Source organism: Kogia breviceps, chromosome 15 (assembly GCF_026419965.1).
Source record: "Kogia breviceps isolate mKogBre1 chromosome 15, mKogBre1 haplotype 1, whole genome shotgun sequence".
In the NCBI taxonomy this organism is placed as follows: Eukaryota; Metazoa; Chordata; class Mammalia; order Artiodactyla; family Physeteridae; genus Kogia; species Kogia breviceps.
This window is the reverse complement of record NC_081324.1, coordinates 23,168,099-23,192,236: the sequence shown is the minus strand read 5'-3', so window position 1 is coordinate 23,192,236 and position 24,138 is coordinate 23,168,099. Positions and strand designations below refer to the sequence as shown.

At 45.2% G+C, this 24,138-nt stretch overlaps 1 protein-coding gene across 2 annotated transcripts in view; it reads right to left on the bottom strand.

Moving 5' to 3' along the window:
- Nucleotides 1-24,138, bottom strand: part of MYO5B (myosin VB) — a 353,322-nt gene that overhangs the window by 171,715 nt on the left and 157,469 nt on the right. The window lies entirely within an intron of this gene.

The following is a 24,138-nucleotide window of genomic DNA, read 5'->3' as shown; positions in this document are numbered from 1 at the left end:
TGGCTATGGAAAGGTACTGCTAATTGCCGCCATTTGTGTCAGCTATTTAATATTTATGCCCAAATTATCATGTAGCACAATGATCATGAACATCATTAAACATGTTAGACTAATTCTGCTGTAGGCTTTACTCAGCTACAAAAATAAATGCTCCACCTTCACAGTGTTTTCCCTCTACAGCTTAAAAAAATTAGACCACTACTGCCAGGCACAAACCCACAGACCTGAGCCACAAGGAAGCTGACTGCCTTAGGAATCTCACTTATGACCCACTAGCCATAAACTAAGGAGTCCCAAAGGCAAGTAAAGTAAGGGGGACCATGCAGGTGTGGGTTTGACTACAATGCACTGGAGCCTAAGCATCAGTTAAGCAGGGTAGTAAAGCTTTTAAGAAAACGACGTGATAAAGGAACCAGGGAAACTCAGGGCAAAGCAAGTCTCTGCAACTTGCAGATAAAGGCAGTGGAAACTAAGGTTCCAAGACATACTGGATAGGGGGGTTGATACAGGATAGAGAAGTCATGCTCTTCTTGAGGGCAAAGGTCAGTAGGGGGGTCAGTGGCACAAATAGGAAGCTAGCAGGAGAAGTTCCAGGGTCAACATCCATGTTCTGCTAACAGATCTATAAAGGAAGAGCTCTTCCATTCTCCCTTCAACGGGGGCTCTAAGCAGGCAAGGAATATGTGTATAGGACTCTTAGACAATACAGACTTGGAGAATAAAGGGCAGCATTTGCTTTTCTATGTAGTTTTCTTTGATATGAAATGCAGTCTCCTATGACAAAGTAGCCAAGATGTTGAACTTGGAGCACTTCAGTTACCTGTTTCCATAATGACCTCTAGTTTATAAAAGACCTCTTGACTGTTGTTTACTTTGCTCTGTCTCTGCCCTCACCATCCTCTTTCTCAGTGTAAACACACCCACACTCTTCCACTTCCTGCTTTTAGTCACTTCCTAGCATCACCCAAAGAGGGTACAGAGTAGAACTAAGGGAATATGGTACAGGGAAGGCCTTCACTTGTCGGGACCAAAGATTCTCCTCGGCTGCCTCAATCCCAAGTGGCCCTGGGAGCTGACCCGGCACCAGGTTTGAGGTGGAATTCCCACCACCTTCTGCACTCTCCAGCCTCACCAGGGACCCCATGTCCAGTGGACCACACTGAGACAGGCTGACACACAGGACTGTGAAGAGCGGGAGATTCGGAAAACAGAGCAGTCAGTGTACAGCAGCAAAGCTGTGAGAAATCTGAGCCGGGGCTGGGGGTGGGGCCAGCAGAGGAATCAGCCCGACCCCGTGAGCTTCACCCTCCACTGGCAGAACTAGCACCACAATTACAAGTTGTAAGGAAGCTGCCGTCAGCTCCAAGAAACACAAAACCTTTGTAGGTGCAGTCAAACGGCACTATTCATGGTCTCCCACACTTTCTTTTTACCTCTTTCTCACTGTATTTTTCTTTAGGTGGAATTCTCTCTCAGTCTCCTTCCCCCAGTTTCTTTTCTTTCTTTTTTTTTAAAAAATGTATTTGTTTATTTATTTATTTTTGGCTGTGTTGGGTCTTTGTTGCTGCGTGCGGGCTTTCTCTAGTTGCGGCAAGCGGGGGCTACTCTTCATTGCGGTGCCCGGGCTTCTCATTGTGGTGGCTTCTCTTGTTGCAGAGCATGGGCTCTAGGCGTGCGGGCTTCAGTAGTTGTGGTACACGGGCTCAGTAGTTGTGGCTCGGGGACTCTAGAGCACAGGCTCAGTAGTTGTGGTGCACGGGCTTAGGTGCTCCATGGCATGTGTGATCTTACCGGCCCAGGGATTGAACCCGTGTCCCCTGCATTGGCAGGCGGATTCTTAACCACTGTGCCACAAGCGAAGTCCCTCCTTCCCTCAGTTTCATACTCAAATCTCATCTATCCCTCCAGGACCAATGAAAAGGCCATCTTCCAGGAAACCTATCCTGAAAATCTAGCTGGAAGTAGGTGCTGCTACTTTCCTCTCCCCCCATGGAGGAAACAGAGGCAAATAAAAGCTGCATGAGGTCTTCCCTGGTGGCCCAGTGGTTGAGAGTCCGCCTGCCGATGCAGGGGACACAGGTTCATGCCCCGGTCCGGGAAGATCCCACGTGCCATGGACGCTGGGCCTGTGTGTCCGGAGCCTGTGCTCCGCAACGGGAGAGGCCACAACAGTGAGAGGCCCGCGTACCGCAAAAAAAAAAAAAAGCTGCATGATTTGTTGGAAGCCACTCTAGGTTAAGTTGCAGAGCCCCAGGTGGACATCCAGCCCAGCACTCTTTGTGCCACACCAGGTGTTCAACCATACGAGAGGCTGCTTCATAAAACAATCTATTTCAGACTGAAGACATTCAAGCAAACACAGAACCAACCTCATGGCTTAGTAGATAATGTTGGTATTATCTACATGTAGCTGCTGGGCTTCTGAGCCCAGCACACACAATGAATGGTCACTCTGGTTATTTATTAATAGCGCACTCATTCATGGGTCTCTTTAGTACAACGTCCCAAGTCTGTGCATCCTGGGATACCCACTGGGTCCCTAAACAGTTCTGAGTTCTCAAAAGAAAGACTCACTTTAGTGGGCTGTAGAAAACCTAATAATGGAAAAAGAGTCAATTATGCTGTCAGGAAAACTCGCCAGCTCTCAGAAATGTCTCTAACAAAACTAAAATTGAGAAATGCTACTCCCCTCTCTCAGCCCACATAGGTGTTTTCTGTTTGTTTGTTTGTTTGTTTGTTTGCGGTACGTGGGCCTCTCACTGTTGTGGCCTCTCCCGTTGCGGAGCACAGGCTCTGCACGCGCAGGCTCAGCAGCCATGGCTCACAGGTCCAGCCGCTCCGGGGCATGTGGGATCTTCCCGGACCTGGGCACAAACCCGTGTCCCCTGCATCGGCAGGCGGGCTCTCAACCACTGCGCCAGGGAAGAAACCTGATGGAAGCCCTGAGGTTTCTGATACAGTCTTAGATTTGTCTCATCTGGGAAATACTACCTGAAGGTCTAAATGTGCCAGCCCCAGTCTTCAGGCCTCTAAGATCAGCCAAGGCATCTTCCCCACCTGCACTCCTTGAGATTTTAAGATGGCAGATGAAACCATTCTAATAGGTGAAAAGACTATAGCTGACCTTTGAGCAAGAGGTTTGAACTGCGTGGGAACACTAACACACAGATTTTTTTTTTTTCAGTAGTAAATGCTACAGTACTGCACAACCCATGGTAGGTTAAACTGGAGGAGCCGCGGATGGGGAGGGCCAGCTCTAAGTTATATGCGGACGTTCAAATGCGCAGAGAGTTGGTGCCCCTAAACCCCACGTTGTTCAAGAGTCAACTGTACACTTCTATCAATTCCTGAACTTCTGCAATAGCAGCTTCAGGCCGAAAATCGGCTACCTTCTGGAGAAGATCACTGGATCCTTCTGCTAGAGTGCTGGGTCAGAGAGTAACCAAGATGTTATTCTAACAGATAGCTCCTACTGACTACTCACCCCCTTCCCTCTCTCCAGGCCTTTTTATATAGCACAGATATAAATGGCTAAGAGGTAACAAAATAGGAACCCTACCTAATGGGGATAATCAAAATTCACAATAGTCAATATCAGTTCTACCTTACTACACGACCACTTCTAAAACTTCAGTTTACCCTTCTGCTGACAACGTGAGGCAGATCAGGTAACACTCCTTCACCCACTTTACAGGCACAATAACGGGCACAAAGCAGAAGTAATTTATCCAAAGCCAGGGTTTCTTTGGCAAAGTCCCACGTTGCTCCTTCCCCCTCCACTGCCAAGCCCAGCAGAGGGTGTGGCACTGAACACTTCCCACAGGTTAGAGCCCACGTGCCCTTCAACAGGGGTGGTGCATCAACGTGGGCAAGAACCCAAGAATTAGAGTTCAACTTCCGAGTCAGGCATCTTTAACCCTTACTTGAGTGCCTACAAACCTCTCAGCATCAAGAAGCGGAGGAAAAAACCATGATGACTGGCATATAAGTACATGAAAACAGCTCCCTTGAGGGGCTGACACTCAGAGGGACACCCAGCACACGGAGAACAAAGGGCAGCATTTGTGCTGGAATGTGTGGACGAGACCACCACGAGTCTGAAACTTTAGAGAAGGGGAAGATCCAAGAGGGCTGAGACCTTAGAGAAAGACCCCTAGAGAATCTCGTCAAATGTCAATGTTGACGGCCTTAAGGTGGATCTTGACCAAGAGCTGGAAGTTTGCAGCAACAGAAGAGAAGCGCAGAGACAGGAATTAGCTGTGCGATGGCTTCAGGGGACAGGGACTGGAGAGCTGAACCAAAGACTTAGAGAAGCTTTTCCTTGTCTTTCCTTGAAGGACAATTTTGAGGGTACAAGGTAATTATGTGAAAACCTTGCCCTCTGAGGGGAAAAGAACCTCCGTCAGAATAAACTTCCTTTTTTTGTCAAAAATTCAACAGCGTCTCCCCACAAGCAGAGGGACTGTTTTAATGCAAACAATTGACTTTGGGGAGATTCTGGGTTCTGAATATTTGCAGGCTTTGCAGGGCTGGGTAACGTCATTAAAGCAATACTCAAATATTCCCAGCACCAGAATTGGCTTGCTGTTTTCCTCTTTCAAAAAATACATTCCAGGATTTCCTTTAGTAATCTTAAATGCTGAAATCTGGCTCTTTTCAGTAATGGTTGTGAGAAGTCCCTCATCAGTGGCAAAAATCCCAAATGGTCACGTAGTTTTAGTGTTATTTTTAGTGTCCTTTATCAAGATCCACACGCATTCTAAATTTTAAGTTAAATACTGTACTGGAGCAGCAGGTGTGCACAGGGAGAGGGAAGCCCAACTTCCTGGGAGCAAGTTACCAGTTATCTTTGAGGGCACATGCAGCCACACCGTGTTCTCTCTCAACTACTAGAGCCCTCCTCCCTGCGCCCCCGCCACAAGCAAGCACTGTCTACAGAAGGAAATGCTCCTGTTGGAAGCAGCAGGTTTTCCTTCTCTGGTCTGAGTGCCATGATTGTGCTCCATCCCATAATCGTCAAACGCTGATCTGGAGCATATTAACATTCTTGCTGACACCATGGTCACCTCCAGTCCTGGAAGTACTACAGGCTCCACGACTGGGGAGCTTACCTGGCCAACCTGCTCAGCAACTACAACTTGGTGCATTTTGCTGAGCCATGTTCAGGCTTCTTGACTAGTGGAGAAGGGACATAGGGAAAGGGCCAAAGATGGGAGGCATCAGGCAGTGGGCAAGGCCTTCAGAACCCAGGAAAGCAAGATCAGAGAGCGGGGCAACCTTGAGCTTGAGATGGGCCCTACTGTCCAGCTGCTGAAATGTTTCTTCTTCAATCCCCTTCTCTTCTTGCTTCATTTCTTTGCTGTCCCTGACTCTCAGTTCCACCAGACTATGTATTAGCCCAGGATCTAGTCCTATGTGAACTCAAGCCCTAAATGCTTTCTTTTTAAATCTTTGTTTTATATTTAATGAAGCTTAAATTTATAAATCTAGCTTACGACTTGGAGAAACCCTCTCTTTTAAATAAAAATGTAGATTTATATGCATATTGGCTAGCCTGTGTGATACTGAATTCTTCTCCAGGTGGTGCGTACCTACTGAAATACAAACAAATCTTTTTGGACAGGATTCTTCACAACATAACATTATTCACAGCTGCCTCCCTGTCCTCATCCCTCCTGTCTCAACCTCATTTTATCAAGTCTAGTATGATAGTATCAAATGATATCATCTAAGAAATGTAGTTCCTGTTCACCTTCTTCTCTAAAATAACATCTCTAAATTTGCTTTCTACCTTTTATTAATTCGGGGTGGGTGGGTGGGTAACAGACAGCTTTACTGAGATATAATTCAAATACCATACGATTCACCCATTTAAAGTGTACAATTCAATGGTTTTTAGTATGTTCACAGAGTTGTGCAAGCATCACCAAAATAAACTTTAGGATTCGGTCGTCACTCCAAAAAGAAACTCCCTGCCCATTATCAGTCACTTCCCATCAGTCCCCCTAACTCGAGGCATTCACTAATCTATTCTCTGTCTCTACTGGTCTCCCTATTCTGAACTTTCATGTGCTGGGAACCATAAATGACCTTTTGACTGGCTTCTTTCATTTAGCATAATGTTTTCAAAGTTCATCCATGTTGTAGCATGTGTCACTCCCTTTTATGGCCAAACAATATTCTGCTATATGGTCACACCACTTTCGTTTATTCATTTTTTGGCTGGAGGACATCTGGGTTGTTGCTACTTTTTGGCCATTATGGGTAAATAGAAATATTCATGTACGGTGTTTAGTGTGGACATGTTTTAATTTTTCTTGGATTATAACAGTAGCTTTGTGGGTTTGTTTGAAGGATAGGCACTGAAAATCCCCTTTACTTTGAGCTGATCAGAATCTAACTGTTGTGTCAAAAGATGAGACACAGCATACTATTGAGGAACAATCCCAATTGCTTTATTTCCCAGTGAGTTATGTTTAGTGACTTTTTTAATCAGCTAAAATGGAGTAAAAATCCCTTAATTCTGAGGTGTTTTATCTGACAATAAAACAGTACTCCTGGGCTTCCCTAGTGGCACAGTGGTTGAGAATCCGCCTGCCGATGCAGGGGACACGGGTTCGTGCCCCGGTCCGGGAAGATCCCACATGCCGCGGCGCGGCTGGGCCCGTGAGCCATGACCGCTGAGCCTGTGCATCCGGAGCCTGTGCTCCGCGATGGGAGAGGCCACAACAGTGAGAGGCCCGAGTACCACACACACAAAAAAAGTACACCTTTTACTTCAAATATTTATCAAATAAAACACTAAAAGAACCTGATACCCCTTGCAGTCGACTGATTTGACTTTCCTAGCTCCTAAAAAATACCAAAACTTAAAATTTTCAATTTTGGAAAATTCAAGCATCTCTTAACAGAGAATTCGATCTGGGGATTTCAGTATGACTATTTAGGTAGTGCCTTTGTTTTGGTTTTTTGCATCTGACCTCAAATACGAGTTCAAGTGGGCTGCTTTAAGAGTGTTTTCCTTCAGTCACTCAAATCCTGTTAAGCGCTTGATTATACTTCTACCCTTTTTAGTCTACCTTCCTTATGCCAGGAAGAACTTTACATTTCCATGTAGCATCGTCCTTTAAAAGTTACATTGATTGAAAACTTATGTCCACACAAAAACCTGCACAAGGATGTTTCTAGCAGCTTTACTCTTAATTGCCAAAACTTGGAAGCAACCAAGATGTCCTTCAGCAGGTGAATGGATAAACCGTAGTACAACCAGAAAATGGAATATTAATCAGCGCTAAAAGGAAATGAACTATCAAGCCATGAAAAGACATGGAGGAAACTTAAATGCATATTACTAAGCAAAGGAAGCCAATCTGAAAGGGCGTCATACTGTATGATTCCAACTCTATGACATTCTGGAAAAGATAAAACTATGGAGATAGTCAAAAGATCAGTGGTTGACAGGGTTGCGGGGGATGAATAGGTGAAGCAGAGAGGTCTATTTAGGACAGTGAAACTACTCTATACAACACCATAATGATGGGTACATGTTATTATACATTTGTTCAAACCCATAGAGTATACAACACCAAGCATGAACGCCAAGTGTGAACCTTAAAGTAAACTCTGAACTTTGATTATGTAGTTATGACAAGTCAATATAGGTTCATCAGTTGTAACAAATGGACCACTGGTGGGCGATGTGGATAAAGACAGGCCATACATGTGTGGGGACAGAGGATATATGGGAAATCTCTGTACCTTCCTTTCAATCTTGTTGTGAAACTAAAATTGTTCTTTAAAAAAGTCTTAAAAATAAAAGATGTTAATATTTTAATTTCTTGGATTGTTCATTCCTTGTACAGTTTAGAACTCATTTCTCTGAGAAAAGTCTCACATTCATCATATGACTCAATCTGATGTCCACCTCAGTCAAGCACAAGGAACATTGGGCCTGAGGTCATCCTTAGTTCATATCAACACACACACACACACACACACAAACACACACACACCCTGGGCAGATGTGCGGGTCTGACTGTGGCCCAGGGAGCTGGCCTTTCCACTGAAGCTTAGAAAGAGCCCTGGGCTTGGGGTCTGGTACTGTGGGGCCTCAGCACAAATTCAGTGCAGGGCTTAACAAGTCCCCTCTCCTTCTTGGCACTCAATTCCATCTTCTGTAAAATAAACGAGTTAGACGGAAAAATATCTCAGCAACCTTGCAGCTGTCAAAGTCTGATTCTCTCTCTCTCTCCTGGTCTCTCTATCCCACCTGTGACAAGTGCAAGGGAACCTGGCTGAGTGAGAGTCTGTGGTCACCGGCCAGGCGGAGGTGTCAGGTCCACAGAGATGTGACATCAATGACTGTGTCTTCAACACCACACGCCAGATCACCAAATGCACCTGCCGTGGGGCCCTTGGAAAAAGCTGCAGGGTCATCACCACCCCCTTAGTCATCTGTCCCTTGAGAGACAGTCATCTCATCCGGCTGCCCACCTGCCTTTGCGGCAACTGGGCATCAGTTAGGTCACCGCAGGTTCCGGTTCAAGCTTTCTTCTCCCCAGGTACATGCGACTTATTCCTACCACAGGGATTCCCCCAGGCACATCTACATTATGAGAGATACTACAAAATCCACATGTTATTCATCTAACATGTCAGTACCTATCATGTGCTAGGACAAAAGGAGTCTTAGCAATCGAGGGAAAAGGCATCAAACAGTTCAACTTCCTGCTACCACATCTACCAACCTTCCTGCAGCATCAGCACCCAGCTTTTCTCCTCCCTTTCCCTAACAACTGGAAAATCCTACCTTCTTGGAGGTAAATTTCATCATCTGAGCTCTAGATCCCAGCCCCATGTCCAGGATTCCACTCTACCGGTTATCCTCTTTCTCTGTCTCCCAAACCTCTCCCAGCTGTCAACCTCTCTCCCCCAACTAGCTCCTTCCCATTGGCATTTTAACATTCTGAAATCATTTACCTGAACACACACACAAACACACACACACACAAACACACACACACACAAACACTTGCTCCTCTTCAGTGGCGTGGAGGATGGACTTGGGAGTTAGAAAAGAAACACAGGCAAGACTGAGGCCCATTCAGAGACTGCAGCAGTGACCCAAATGGAGTATGAGGCCCTGAACTCAGGCTGTGGTGGCAGAAATCGAAGGCATTAGACTCGAGTTACATTTGAAAGTTGTGACACATATGACATTTTCTCTCTCTGATACTATGTATATTTTAATAGTTTTTTGAGTCATAGCTGAGAAGTAGGGTAACACTTTAAATAAAGTGATAGGCCAGGGAGATAGATATATTTAGGCAGGAGAATCTTTGGTCAGCCATCTAATTAATATCACATAGTTACTTGTCTACTCTGAGAATTTAGAGGGCTGCTGTCATCTCCAGGGCAGAAAACTTTGGTACCCAGAGCATTCCTGTAGGTCCACCTAGAAGTTGCCCACATACACAGAGCTGGGGCACGTCAAGTGTGCAGAGACATGACACGAACAGGGAAAAGCAAAGAATATATTTGCCTGAAACCCACTGCTGGCTCCGCACTCATAGTACATGCATGGGAATCCACCAAGGATGAATTATCACCTGCTCTACGGCCATCCACAGAGAGCAGTCCAGGTATCCAACAGGTCTCCCGGCAGACACTGTCATTCAGCAACCACAAACACTTCCCATGAGATGGAGCAAATTCATGAGTACAAGCCCAGCATCCCTGCAGAAGTTCAGCTAGAAACCCAGGTCCTCCAGATTCAGTCATACGGAGACACAGAAGGAGCAGAGACCAGCAGGAGCCCTGCAGCAGCAGGAGAACTGGTTCCGGCACTAGTGTTCTGCCAAGCCCCTCAAGGTCTCAGCTCTCGATGGCCTATCCTTCCACACTCCTTGAGTTTCAAGTGAGGAGCCATGAGACAAGGGAGATTTTAAAAAGGCCTGAAGACTAAAGGGCAACATAAATGTGAGTGTCAGAAAGGATGTTAAAGATCATTTTGAGCATTTGGGGCAGAGCACTGGGAGGCAATTCATAGATGCACAGGACTGCCCTGCCTGTTTCAGGTTGTTCCAGATTCCTAACCAACATCCAGTCGAGGAAGTAACCCTATCAGTGCATTGCCCAATCAGCATAGTACTGCACACCCCCAGCCCATTTGTGCCAAACTAAAATCTTACACACGTTTCTGACTGCCCCCAAGAAGGAGGCATAAACCCCATCACCTGTAAGAAGGGGTGATCACCATCCTCTATAGGTTCTTCTTCAGACCAGATCTTCAAATGCTCAGTTTCCTCGGGGTTAGATCTGAGAACTTTTCTCAACAATCTCTCCCAAGATGACATCATCCACTCCCAAGGCTTTAAGTTCCACCTATAGGCAAAGACCTCACAACTCCATCATAGACTCAATTACTAGATAGCTTTATTTGGATGTCAGGGGTGGGGAATCCTGAATGAAACAGTTCCCAAATAAACTCATTTTCAACCCTTCAGAGTGTCTCTCCTACTCCCTTCCTCCATCTTCCTGGTCTCATCAGATAAAACCTCTATCTACCTGGTTTCCCAAGCCAGAAACTCAAGAATCATCTTTTCCGGGGACGCAGGGTATCAAAGTGGTCAAGAGCACAGGGTTTGGAATTAGGGGGCCCGGGTTCATATCATCTCTGCCAACTGCCTGCTATGTGCCTTAGGCAAGATGCATGACTTCTGTGGTTCCCCTGACAAACCTACAAAATTTAGTTAGTGCTGCAATAATGATTAAGTAATGCTCATACATCACTTATGATCTTAAGGAACATTCCATGTTGTTATCATGCTTATCAATAAAGTAAGGAAATATTTTTGAGATACACTAATAAACTTCTCTCTTTTAGATTTCTTTTACATGGCATTCTCCTTCCTCAACTCAAAGTATTAATTTGTCTCGGGAGGATAAGGATTGTTATAACAGGAAGGCGAAGACAAAGGAAAAGTGCCCAAGTTCACCTTCAGACTGTCAGAACATGATTTTCGAGTATGTTAATTGTCTTGGTAGCACGGTAATTGTCTTGAAGTTCCGTCTGCTGCTGTGGAGAAATGAACTAAAAGTTTGTTAAATTTCCATTCCAAGATCAAGAGCCAGGCCTGGGGGAAAGTGAACATCAGTTTCATTGTAAATCAAAGACAAAGAGAACTCAGGATGTGAAGTGAGGGGAATGGGGAGAGGCTTCTGGTGCGATGAGAAGAGCCTGGAGGACGGCACACGGTGGAACCAAGGGAGGCAGGCAGTGTCAGTTCTAAGCTGGGCTCTATACCCCCCACTTCCTGCCTCAGGGGAACCCTGGATCAGCCTAAGGAAGAAGCCAAGCCTCAAGGGGAAAGCCCAAGTTCAGCTTTGGTATCCTTGATTTAAGACTGACAGCATGCCAGTACTGGTGGAGGAGGAAAGGGATGACTCATAGGGTGATGATGACGGAAAGCAGAATTTGCTTCTTAGTCCTCAAAACTTAGAAGTGTCTTCCAGACGACTTCTTCAAGAGCAAACCACTCATTCTCTTCTTACACACTTCCTAAGTGAGAAACTCTGCAGTGTTTTGTGAAACAGTCACTTTGGCTTAGTACCATGATAACAAGGACATCTTTGATTAGTTCTAAAAACAAGGCATCATCAGCCCAACTCAGAGAGAGAGAGGAAAGAGCACAGGAGAATAGGAAAACCTGGATGCTAAAATGGACACCGCCACTTAGCAATGTGATCTGGACAGGGTCTACAACCACGGTGGGTGGGTCTACAACATACCGCACAATGGTTGTACCTAAATGTGATCATCATCCAGGCCACAGTGTGGACGTGTTTTGGTTGACTCATTATCAGTCATCACAGCAAGAAACTATTAGTAAATTTCTATTAATGCAGTCCCCAAGTATTTATATCCCAGGAGAACAGGAGATGGCCACGGACTCCTTCTCTGGTCACTCTGGATCTACACTCTTGGCTTAATTATGGATGCCATATTTCATGGGGTATACTGAAAAATTGGAATATACTCAAAGGAAGTCAATCAGAATTCTGAACCGTCACACGAGGAACGCTAGCCAGAACAGGAAGAGTCTAGCTTAGAGTAGAAAAGACTAAAGGTGCACTCCCAGACCAATCTGTTCTGGTGGCTGCTCCAGAAAAGAGGCAGGAACTAGCGTGGGAGTAAGTGACAGTAAGATAACTGCTCACCTCTGAGTTTCAAACAGTGGAATGAGGGGGACTAGAAGTTTCCAGAAAGACTGGGTACCACAACATTGAAGATGCTGAAAAGGAACCCCTATCCCAGAAGTTTTGACCTCAAAAGCCTTCCAGCTCTAAGAACAGAAGTCTTAGCTATTCTATGCATTTCATGAACATATACTCTGCAAAAATAGAATATCTACAAATACAAGGAAGTAAAATGAACAGCACTGTAGAAATTACAACCTCATACAACTGGGAAGAAAAATCTCTGCTTTGGATTGCTGAGCTAGAGCTCCTACACATCAGGCAATTATGATGGATCAATATGTACAATGACAAATGGAATAAAACTCTAGGAGCCCAAAGACCCAGTGGGGAAGCAAAACCAACTGGAGTGAGCATATATCGATCCTCAGTATCTTAACTGAAGACTGGTACTCCACATTTCAGCTAAATGCAGCCAGACTCCACACAGTTCACACATCTATATAAACAGGTCCCCAGTAACCTCTCAGTAACCACACGGTTAGGGGTACAGTACTGCTAGCTACTGAGGATAACTAATCAGAAGCCACTGGATACTAGGATGTCCCCTAGCTCTTTATGCCTCTCCTACCAGGTACAAGGCAATTTCTTCTTCTCTTTTTAAAATTTATTTATTTTATTTATTTTATTTTTGGCTGCATTGGGTCTTTGTTGCTGCACATGAGCTTTCTCTAGTTGCCATGAGCAGGGGCTACTCTTTGTTGAGGTGCACAGGCTTCTCATTGTGGTGGCTTCTCTTGTTGTGGAGCACGGGCTCTAGGCATGTGGGCTTCAGTAGTTGTGGCATGCAGGCTCAGTAGCTGTGGCTCGCGGGCCCTAGAGGGCAGGCTCATTAGTTGTGGTGCACAGGCTTATTTGCTCCATGGCATGTGGGATCTTCCCGGACTAGGGCTCGAACCCATGTGCTCTGCATTGGCAGGTGGATTTTTAACCACTGTGCCACCGGGGAAGCCCTACAAGGCATTTTCTAAAAAGACATCCCACACTTCTAAGTACTCTTGGTACTTGCTCTTCTGAAGAACGTCAATTCCCTTTTTAACCAAAAGGGACACCTTTTTTTCTTTTTTTTGGCGGTACGTGGGCCTCTCACTGCTGTGGCCTCTCCCGTTGCGGAGCATAGGCTCCAGACGTGCAGGCTCAGAGGCCATGGCTCACGGGCCCAGCTTCTCCGTGGCATGTGGGATCTCCCCGGACCGGGGCACGAACCCGTGTCCCCTGCATCGGCAGGCAGACTCTCAACCACTGCGCCACCAGGGAAGCCCCGGGACACCTTTTTAAAAGCAGGTCATTGATAATGAGGCATTTTGTTCTCTAGTTCTGGGAATACAGAGGACCGAATTAATTTCCATCATCTTTTGGCTGTAGGTGCCCCTCCTCTGGCTTCCAAAATCATTGATCTGTGATGGGGACAGGAGCCAGGTGGACTCAAAAAGCATTTGCTTTTAAATCTGTCCACTGTGCTTCTAAAGGACATAAACACAGGGCCTTCTCCTGGACGTGATTCATGGCCTGCAGGCTTTCTACAACGTTACCCGTGCACAGAGGAGTCCCTTCACTTCCCAACACTCTGCTGTTGACAAAGACCAGGTGGATCACCTGAGTTACACAGGTGGCTTCAGCAAAGTTCTCAACCCTGCTTCGCTAAGACAGCACATGGAAGTGTTTATATCACCACCTGAGCACCATCTGATTAACTCAGCCTCTGGGGGTGAGGCCTGGCCATGGGTAGTTTGGAACCTTCCTAGTGATTCTCCTGTGCAGCCAGGATTGAGAATCATGGCAAGAAAAGCTAGGCATCTGCTATATTTGGAGGATCCTCTACCTTCTAACAGGCTTTCAAATTCTGTAGCTTCTTTCCTTGATCAAAGTTCACTCTCAGAGCCTTAATTCATACTGAGATGCTAAAAGCAACCAAGCAGAGCTTAAAGACTGAGGAGACAATTAAAGCTTGTGACACGGATTCTTTTTGAGAGCACCAGCTCTGAATCCCCCAAATCATAGAGACTCATCTATTCTAAAAGTTTCCCAAACGCTTGTCTAAAGACTTGCTCCTTTCCGAATCAGTTATAGAGCTTTTTAAAGAGATAATTTGGTTTCATGCTTGAAATTCTGGTTCAGTAAAGCAGGTGTGTGTGGGGGGGGGCGGGATTCCCTCCATGGTTCTGAAATGGAGCCGTCTGGGGTAACCTCTGCTTACTCCCTCCATGGGCAAGGCCAGTACTAAAATTCAATTCTAACAATTTATCTCCATTATAAAGGACCTCCCCAAGGCTTTCTTCTTTTTCTTTTTTGAGACAAAACACTGTCCACTGTTACATAAGAACCTATGTTCTGATGTAATCAGAAAGCTACTAAAAGAGCAGTGCTCTTTAACTCAGTCTAGGAAAGTGACACTGATAGAGGAATAACGGCCATGTTTTCCTTGTATGTCTCCTATGATGCGGATGGCTTGCACTGAGCCAGCCACCTTCTCTCACCTTCTTTCCATTGTAGCACACCGACAAGAACTAGGGGGACAGGGGACAGATTTCCTCTGGGGACCATGAACTAGTCCACAAAGACAACTGCATTTATGGGTGTAGACACACTGCCCTGGACACGAAACTAGTCCTCTCTTTTCCCCTATCTATTAGGAAAACTGTGAGCAAGCTCCCCCTGAAATATGTATTCATAAATTACTTTCTGTGCTACTGTACTAATACACTGTGCATATTATAAGAGATACACCAACAGAATTTTAAACCTTAAAAGACTGTGAAAAATAAAGTTCTAATATTCTCTTCCCACATACCAGTGAATCTTCTAAAAACCAATGTGCCCCAGCAGACTGTTGCTCTAACCAACTGACGCACCACCGCAGGGACCAGAAGTGACCGGGTCTCACCTCCATCCACTTGGCAAAAGCTGTCTTCTGGCCTCCACCGCATGCTCAGTTAGTGATATCAGGCAGGCTGTCTCTCAAGCAACTGCCTATAAAAGCAATCGAATAATCACTTGGTTCCTGCAGTGTATTATATTACTTTCCTTTTGCTTAAGCTTACAGATTCCATCACCGAAGGGCAGTGGTGTCCACATTCTAACACTGTTCTAGGAGCTGCTGAGTAACAGTGCAACTTCACTTAAGTTCAAAACTCAAAGCTGCTGGTTTTCTGTATATGACAAAAAATAGGTTTAGACATAGTGCCACTGATGCTGTATTTCCTCTAGACAGATTAGCAACAACCTATAAACTTCTGTAATTCTAATTTCAAACACAAGCCTATAAGTCCAAAAGAACATTGCTAATCATGTGGAATGGCCAGCCTTCTACTAATCCTTTGGGCCTGAAGGACCATCTGTTCTCTGAGGGCGACCTATAAAGGGAATCCCGCTCAGCCCTGATGTCTCCTTCCAGCACTTCTTTCCTTTGGACACTATGAAATGATAATGATATTACTTATCAGATCATCAGTATTATTTATCACCAGATTATCACCACCACCACTGTATCACTTACTGAACACTTACTCTGTGCCAGAAATCATTCTAAGCACTTTTCATTTATCAACTAATTTAATTCTAACAATCTGGTGATTTAGACACTATTTATCCCCACATTAAAGACGCAGGCACCGATGCAAAATAAGGTTAAGTGGCTGCCGAGGTCACACGGCTCCTCTGTTCTGAGAGCCAAGGCAGTCCTGTCCCCGGACGCTGAGCCACTGCGCTTCACGGCACCTTCCTCACCTACTAAACTTGGGCACATGAGCACATGGGGTCCACGGCCACTCTGTCTTTCGGGATATAAATGTAAAAATATGCAGTTAAAAAAAGAGTAGCTAACATGGTGTGAAGGCATTATCATGATGTAAAGAGAAATGTCGTTTCATTCTGCTAGGCTTCATATTTTACCAGCTTTTTTTCACTGAAAATTATTTCAGACACCGTGTAAAACGAAATCTTATTCACATGTCAGCACCACTATGAATTCTGAAAGCAGCCCGTGTGAGGTGACGAGTGTGACTCTGACAGCAGAACCAGGCTGGGGAACGACAACGCGGGGGGAAGCTCTAGAGTGCGTCCACTGGGTCCTGCCCGGCGCGGGACGGCTGCTCAGGGGCTGGTTATTTCTTACAATAACCCGAAGACTGAAGTACACACACGCATCCTCTTGCTGCAGCTGAGGAATTGGAGGAATCGTAGGTGAAAGAACGTGACCACGTGAAACACGGGAAGGAAGCAGTGAGGCTGGGCTGCTAACTGGGGTCTGGCGTGCCCACCTCCTCAGACATGAGCCCCTGAAAATCACGCCTGACCAAGCCCGTGTGCACAGGTTTTAACACGATTTAAAATACAGGTAAGGACCTAAGTTTTTATTTCTATTAGATTAAATTATCAGTTTTTAGTAAAACAACTGCTCCCAGCATGTTACAGGAATCCAGCCAGGTTAACACTTCCACATCGACAGATAAGGACGGAAGCAAAAGATCTGTTCAATTGGCACACGCATCAAGCCAGGGAGACTTAAAATATCAAATGCAAAAATCAAGATTCAACGAGATACCCTGGAATATTGGAACACAGGGACAAAAGGTGAAATTTAATACAGGTAACTGTGAATCCTGCTCAGCGTATAAAAAATCAATTGTGCAAGTTGCAGAATGAGGGAAACATATGTTAAAAAATTTATAGTGAGAGAAAGTAGATCAGTTACCTGGTGGTGGAGGGGTGGATTTCAAAGAAACACAAGAAAACTTTTCGAAGTTAAGGGAATATTCATTATCTGGATCATGGTGATGGTTTCGTAGGTGTACACGTATGTCAAAATCTGTCAAACTGTATGTGCAATTTAATGTAACTGCACTTTCAATAGGTGCAGCTTATTGCTAGTCAATTAAACCTCATTACAGTGGTAATAAAATAATTCTTGTGCATATGTGGGCAGGGGGAGGGGAAATAGGAATTTGACAACTTGCAAACTTAGTAAAAATCAGCAATATGAAACGCCTGCCAAGTCAGTGCAACTGTTGGCTCTGTAACAGAAACTCTCGGTAAGGAGGAACTCTTTGCCTCACCTGGCAGACCGCATTCAGAGACCACGGATATCAGAGAGAAAGACTGGATGGTGTCCAGGGGCGACCCACAGTGGGAGAGGGGTTGAAAGCTATGCTCAGAGGAATGGCTGTGGGAACCAGGATGCTCAGCCAGAGTCGGGGAGGGGGCTGCCACATGTAAGGAAACGCTCACTGTCCTGTGTAGCTGCTCAGGACAGAGCTCAGAGCCACGGGTGAAGGCGACTGGAGGTGAGCGGAGTGCTCTGCATGATGGAGAAATTCCCGACAATGAAAGCTGTTTAAAATGGAACACGCTTGAGAGACACAGCTACGTGGACTGGGAATGGTCAAGCAGCATCCAAAGGACCAGTTGCTGGCATGCAGGCTCCAGCGTCCCTACAGCTTAGCCAGTTCCTACCAAATGACTGCAGGCCCTTTCCTAACATGACGTCATTCCCCAGGTAAGATAAAAAGTGGTCACTAACAAAATGAAGTATCTTTCAGCTCTATGATTTTTGATTTGGGACTTGACTATTAGTAACATTCATGACCTCTGCAGTGTCACAGAAGTTAGACAAAGGAAATGGTCCAGTCCTATTCTTTTCTAAACTCACAATTTTAAAAGGAGATGACAATATACACTTACCATCAATTTCTTTTAACACAGGGATGTCATAATTAGCCACATTCACTGCATACTTAACTTTCCCCTACACTCAAATCTAAATAATATAAGTAGAATTTTAAGCAGGGTAGGTAGAAATATAAAGAAACTCTACAGTCTAAGAGATTATAAAGGATCAAATGATGCTGTCGACCTCGGTGCTGGGGCACCCTGTGGGGAGGGAGAGGGGTGTACAGGCATGGCTGAGCAGGAGGGCATGGAGAGGAGGCTAGGGAAGCAGGGAGGAGTAAGTGCAGGAGAAGAGCCTCGGGAAGACAGCACCCTGGGAAGAATCTGAACAAAGGGAACGAACTACCCAGGGCTTTTTCGAGAAATAAGAGATAATGGCAGAGAGGAGACAAAGTCATTCCTGTGTTCAGACATCTTGAACATCTCCTATACCTTGTCCTAAAACAACCTAGTCCTGACTTGAAATCATAATGAATGGAAAGGAAAGCAAAACTGCATCTAAAAGTCAGGGCTGAATGACGTCACAGCTTCAGACTTTACTGTAAAAATCCAGGAAGTCGCTGCTCCCTAACCACTGACCTCCCCAGAGATGCCATCACTTGTTGTATTCAACGACAGCCAAGGAAGCTGTCCATCAGCTTTAACATCAGCTCCCCCAATTTTTATAGCACTCAACGGGTTTTAAAGGTTCCTCATGACCTCTCACAGGTCCAAATCCCTCTCTGAGGTGATGCCACTATTCTCCTTAAAGGGTGGACTCACTGAGAACCACAGGCACCAAAGGGTTTGTGCATGGACACACAGTAGGTGGGAGAGACATCGTCAGGGACAGACCCCTGGACACTCCCGCATAGCAAACATCTTACAGAGAAACAAAACCTGGCTCTGCTCTCAACACTGAAAACATGAGGCTCAATAAGAAAGTACTTCACATCCCAAACTTCCCCAAACTATACAACCCAGAATAATAAACTACCTTACATCAAAAAGGAAGGAAGAAACTGACATCATTCTAGTTAAAACTTGATCTCAAAGCAAAGTGTGAATTTCGGTCACCTACGTGCAGTTCTTTTTAAAAATTATTTTCCCAAAGGTCCAAATTCCACAGAGTCTGCAGCCCAAAAGAGATGCTGAAATCTCCTGAGTCCGTTCTTGTCTATCCCGGAGTATGCCACCCCAATGACCAGGAAGATAAAGTTGTCAATTCTATCTTTTTTTTTTTTTTTTTTTTGACCTCCGAAGATGGAAAATGTAGAACTTTCTCATTACCCCTCTCCCTTCTGCAACACATCTCCACAGTCAGGATTTCTCTTGGAGCACTCCCACAGGTGGGGGCAGGTTTCAATCAGCTGCCACCGGTGGGCCGAGCTGCACTTCTCCTCCCCGGGACCCTGAACAGGAGCGGTCCCATCTTTCACTATTAGTCACAGCTCAGCAGCACAGCAGAGCCAGATGGAAATGTGTGTGCTCTATTACCTTGGCTACCCGAGCAAATGAATTCGCTCTGCAGTGTCCCCACTCTGTTTCAGGAAAGAACACAAAAGCTAAAAAAAAAAAAAAAAAGGATCAGACCTGAGGAGCACAATAAGGTGGCCCACTCCTACCAGCAGAGCTAGAAAATACACCAAAACGCTAATCTCACTCTGGAATTTAGACACTTTTGAAACATTAAGGCAAAAGGTCTATCCTTCGGTCCTCATGGCCCTGAGGACCAGAGATTGCTCTGTTTGGGGAAGACTGCCTGGAGCCAGTCTACAGGCACCAGTGACGGAGGGGGTACAGCTTCTCAGCACGTACAAAGGGCTTTGGGGCAAAGAGACCAGGTCTGAATCCCAGCTTCAGCATCTACTATCAATCATTACACAAGGTCATTGAAACAGGCAAGGTACTTCCGCAAGAATCTAAACTCCACATGAGAAGGTGTTCTCATCCTGGGAAATGGTATAGGAATATGGAGAGAAGGAAGCGATTTTGAAATAAGGCCCATCAGAGAAAAATTGGTCTTTGAACATCCCTTGTGTCATATTATCTCTTTATCTAACAAGCTCTAAAATGTCTCCACTGCTCTAGGCCAGCATTTCCCAAAGAGTCCTTGAAGACAGTTTTGTGTTTGTGTCTGTGTCTGTGATTTGCAAACCCAGCATAATGCATCCCCATCGTGGAGACTCAGAATGCGTGTCAACATAACTACCCTGAGAAGCCCCCTGCCTTGAAGGCAGATGGTTCACTTGATTAATCCAGGGTTTCCAAGAGTCGTCTGACCATCTCTGTACCCTTTGTTAATAGAACACGCTTTTCTCCCAAAGTTCACCCCGGCCTTCAGAGGCCTCCACCGTCTGGCCACCCTGTCTCTAACTGTACCATCCACACCCCCCCCCCCCGACACAGACGCACTTACCACATAGGTTAAGCTTTCCTGGGTGCTGGTTCCCTAACCATGGCTTTTGTGAATAATAGCTTTTTTGAGATATAATTCACAGAACGCACGATTCACCCATTTAAACTACACAGTTCAGTGGGTTTCAGGGCATCTGCAGAGCTGCGCACCCACCCACACAATCAGCTGCAGAAAATTTTCATCACCGGCCCCCCACCATCACCACCCCTTAAAAAAACAAGACATCCTCATCAGCAATCACTCCCCATTCCCCTCAAACCTCCAGCCCTAGGCAAATACTAATCTACTTCTCTCTATATATTTGTCTACTCTGGACATTTCATATAAGTGGAATCGCACAATATCGGTTCTTGTATGTCTGGCGTCTTTCACTTAGCATATTTTCAAGGTTCATCCCTGTATCAGTATTTTGTTCCTTTCTATGTATCAAATAATATTCCACTGTATGGCTATAACCACATTTTATTTATCCATTGGTCAGTTGATGGATAGTTAGTTTTTTCCCCACCTTTTGGCTACTGTGAATAATTCTGCTACGGATGTTTGTGGATGAGTTTCTGGGTGAACATGTTTTCATTTCTCTTGGGTACATACATAAAAGTAGAATTGCTGAGTCCTGTGGTAACTGTGTCTAACCTTTTGAAGAACTGCTGGACTATTTTACAAAGCAGCTGCACCATTTTACATTCCCACTAGCAGCGTATGAGGATTCTAATTTCTCCACATCCTTGCCAACTCTTTTTTTTTTTTTTTTTTTTTTTGCGGTACGCGGGCCTCTCACTGTTGTGGCCTCTCCCGTTGTGGAGCACAGGCTCCGGACATGCAGGCTCAGCGGCCATGGCTCACGGGCCCAGCCGCTCCGCGGCATGTGGGATCTTCCCGGACCGGGGCACGAACCCGCGTCCCCTGCATCGGCAGGCGGACCCTCAACCACTGCGCCACCAGGGAAGCCCCTTGCCAACTCCTGTTGTTATGTCTTTCTGATGACAAACATCCTAGGGGGTGTGAAGCACTATGTCACTGTGGTTTAGTGACCGTACTTTCTGAGGCCCCACTGTTAGCGTAATGCTCACTCTACTCCACCCACCTGGAGTTCTGCTTCTCACTCTACATATGCTACCAATTCATCAAGATCCAGGTTAAACGCTACAGTTTTCTTGGCCCAGGTGTGACAATCATCTCCAAACTCAATTCAAACAACACTGAGCATGGCTTCAATTTACACTTCCTGCAGTTACAGGCTTTTTGGCCTACTGTGTCCTCTCTCTCCAACCAGACTGTGGGCACCTTAAGAAGTGGGGAGAGGTCTCACATTTCTTAGTGTTCATTCAGGAAGGAGCCTATCAAATAACTGATACTTCACAATTGGCTGATATGACTTAACACAGGAGCTGAGGCTGGAATCAGGGGAGGTAAAAATGAGGGGATGGGCATTTCAGATCTTGAACAAGGGAGGAGCAGAAATAAAGTAGCGGTCAGTCCCCTTTCTCACGGGAACTATAGTTTCTTATGTGGAAGACAGAATTCAAGAATTTGATGTTTTATACTAGCTTAGCCTTTTTATTCACTGTGAATCTCCAATTACTCTCGAGCCTAGTCTTGAAGTCAACAGGGACAGGGACAATGAACCAACCATCTTGTTATTGTGTCTCCTCAACCTTTCTGTCCAGCACAAGATGCTGGATGGAAACCTGAGGATGGGGATCAAGGTCTGGATTTATCCCTTTGAGCTTTGACAGACTCCCCACACACACTCAAAGCATCAAAAATTGGAGTGTCCCAGTGTGAAAGACATGAAGAAAGAAAATTCAGTCCCCAGTGAATCAAGAGAAAGCGTTGCTGAGTCCAAGGCCAACTGACTCATAGTCACCAAAGACTGGGAGTCATTAACTTTAGTTTCTTGTACCCTTTATTTTGCCCAGCGGTTATGGAGGCTCAGATTCAAAGCAAACTGTGTTAGACTGTGGATACTTGATCCACATAACAATTATTTCAAAAACTACTGATGAGTCAGGAAGAGCACACTACAGTTGGCAAGTATTGTTAAATGAACGTGTTCTAGTATTCAAACTTCACAGAGAAGGCCCATAATGGAAATGCAGCAAAAACCGTCCCTGCATCTGACCAGTGGGACTCCCTCTTTCCCTGCAAAGATTCTGCTGGGGCTTCTAATATGCCTCTCAGATCAGTAGCAGAAACCACGAGGTGCTGACAACAGAACTTGTACAAAAATAGCTCTCTCTCCTGTGGCCACGTGTGCTGGCCTTATGCTTCTAATGCACGTTCATGAGCAAAAACTGCACAAGAACTTCAGCAAAATTATTTGGCTACACCCTAGGACTCAGTGGGTAAAACGAGTATAAGGCTTAGCACTTTAAGGAAAATCCTTAAGGAAGCAACTCCTTGTCCAACTTTAACATCCAAACCCCTTAATCATCAAATGCATTACTCTAGGCAAGATCATATCACCACCACCCTGGATGCCCACACCTGCCCTTTCTCTCTAGCAGGTGTGAACAAGGACCCAAACAAGTGAAACAACCCAAGAGTACAGTTTCTGGCACGGAAAGGAAGAATGTAGGTATTTAATCAACAGGATCTATGGTATGGATAAAAGTGGAGGCTAGATTTTTCTCAAAGCTGTAGGTGAGCCTCAAGAAGTCTGATAAAGAAGAGCAACTTCTGATACATCTAAGTGCAACTGGCTAGGAAAGGAGAATGGGATGAAAAACAAACATCAATGACATCCATGAAAGGACAAGTCTCAGGGAGCTGGCAGAACTTTTAGCATGGTAGGAAGTCGTCAGAACCAGGCCATACTCACCTTCCATTTTAGAGCCAGAAAGAAACCATCTGTAAAGGAGGAAGGATAATCATCTTCACATGGAGCAAAGGATGACTTGGATTAAGTGATTCTCCCAAGACACAGAAGCTTGTCCAGACCCCAGGTCCCCCTCCACTGTGCATACACCTGAGCGAGGCCGTGTGCTACATCACGCTACCCCTCATTCTTCTCCACATGTGATCTGACCTTGAACTACACTTCAGTCCACAGGTGTGTGCCTCAACAGCTTACCAAGCTAAGCGACTCCAGGTCAAGCCCTGATAGCAGATGAACATAGTATGTGGTCGTTTTATGGCATCAGAGAGATCAAAGGTCATGACCATTTTAGCTCCACAATCTATCACATTTGGGAGAAATAAAATGGTTGTAGATCATTCTACTTATTATATTGCTGTTCTCCAATCACTGCTTATATTGAATATGGTCACTGTGTATCCATAAGGAAGCAGACCTTTTACATACTGATCTCCACAACCAGCAATAAAACATTATAAATTAGTAAGGAAACCTATATAACAGTCTTTCCTCATGGAAACTTTCATTGGGCTGAAAATTACACTCATATCCACCGAAGCACACACCACCTTAAGTGGGATTCTTTCTCACTCCTCTCACTAAATTAGCCTAAGCAGCCCTCCTCCCCACAAAGGACACCTACCTTTCCTGCTAGCTCTGTAAGATATTCTCTAGAGGTGGCAAAAAGATTTAGCTGAAAGGATCCAGCATTTTTCTGTTAATTGGAAAAATGCATTTCCGCCAAAACTTTGGTAAAACTATCTTTCCCTATACTATATCTTGACAGTTCAAGACCAACACTGTGGTGGTTAATTTTGTGTCAACTTGGCTAGGCCACCGTTCCCAGACATTTGGTCAAACACTAGTCTGAATACTGGCTATGAAGGTGTTTTTTTCTAAATGAAATTAACATTTACATCAGTAGACCTGGGTGGGCCTCACCCAAGCAGTTGAA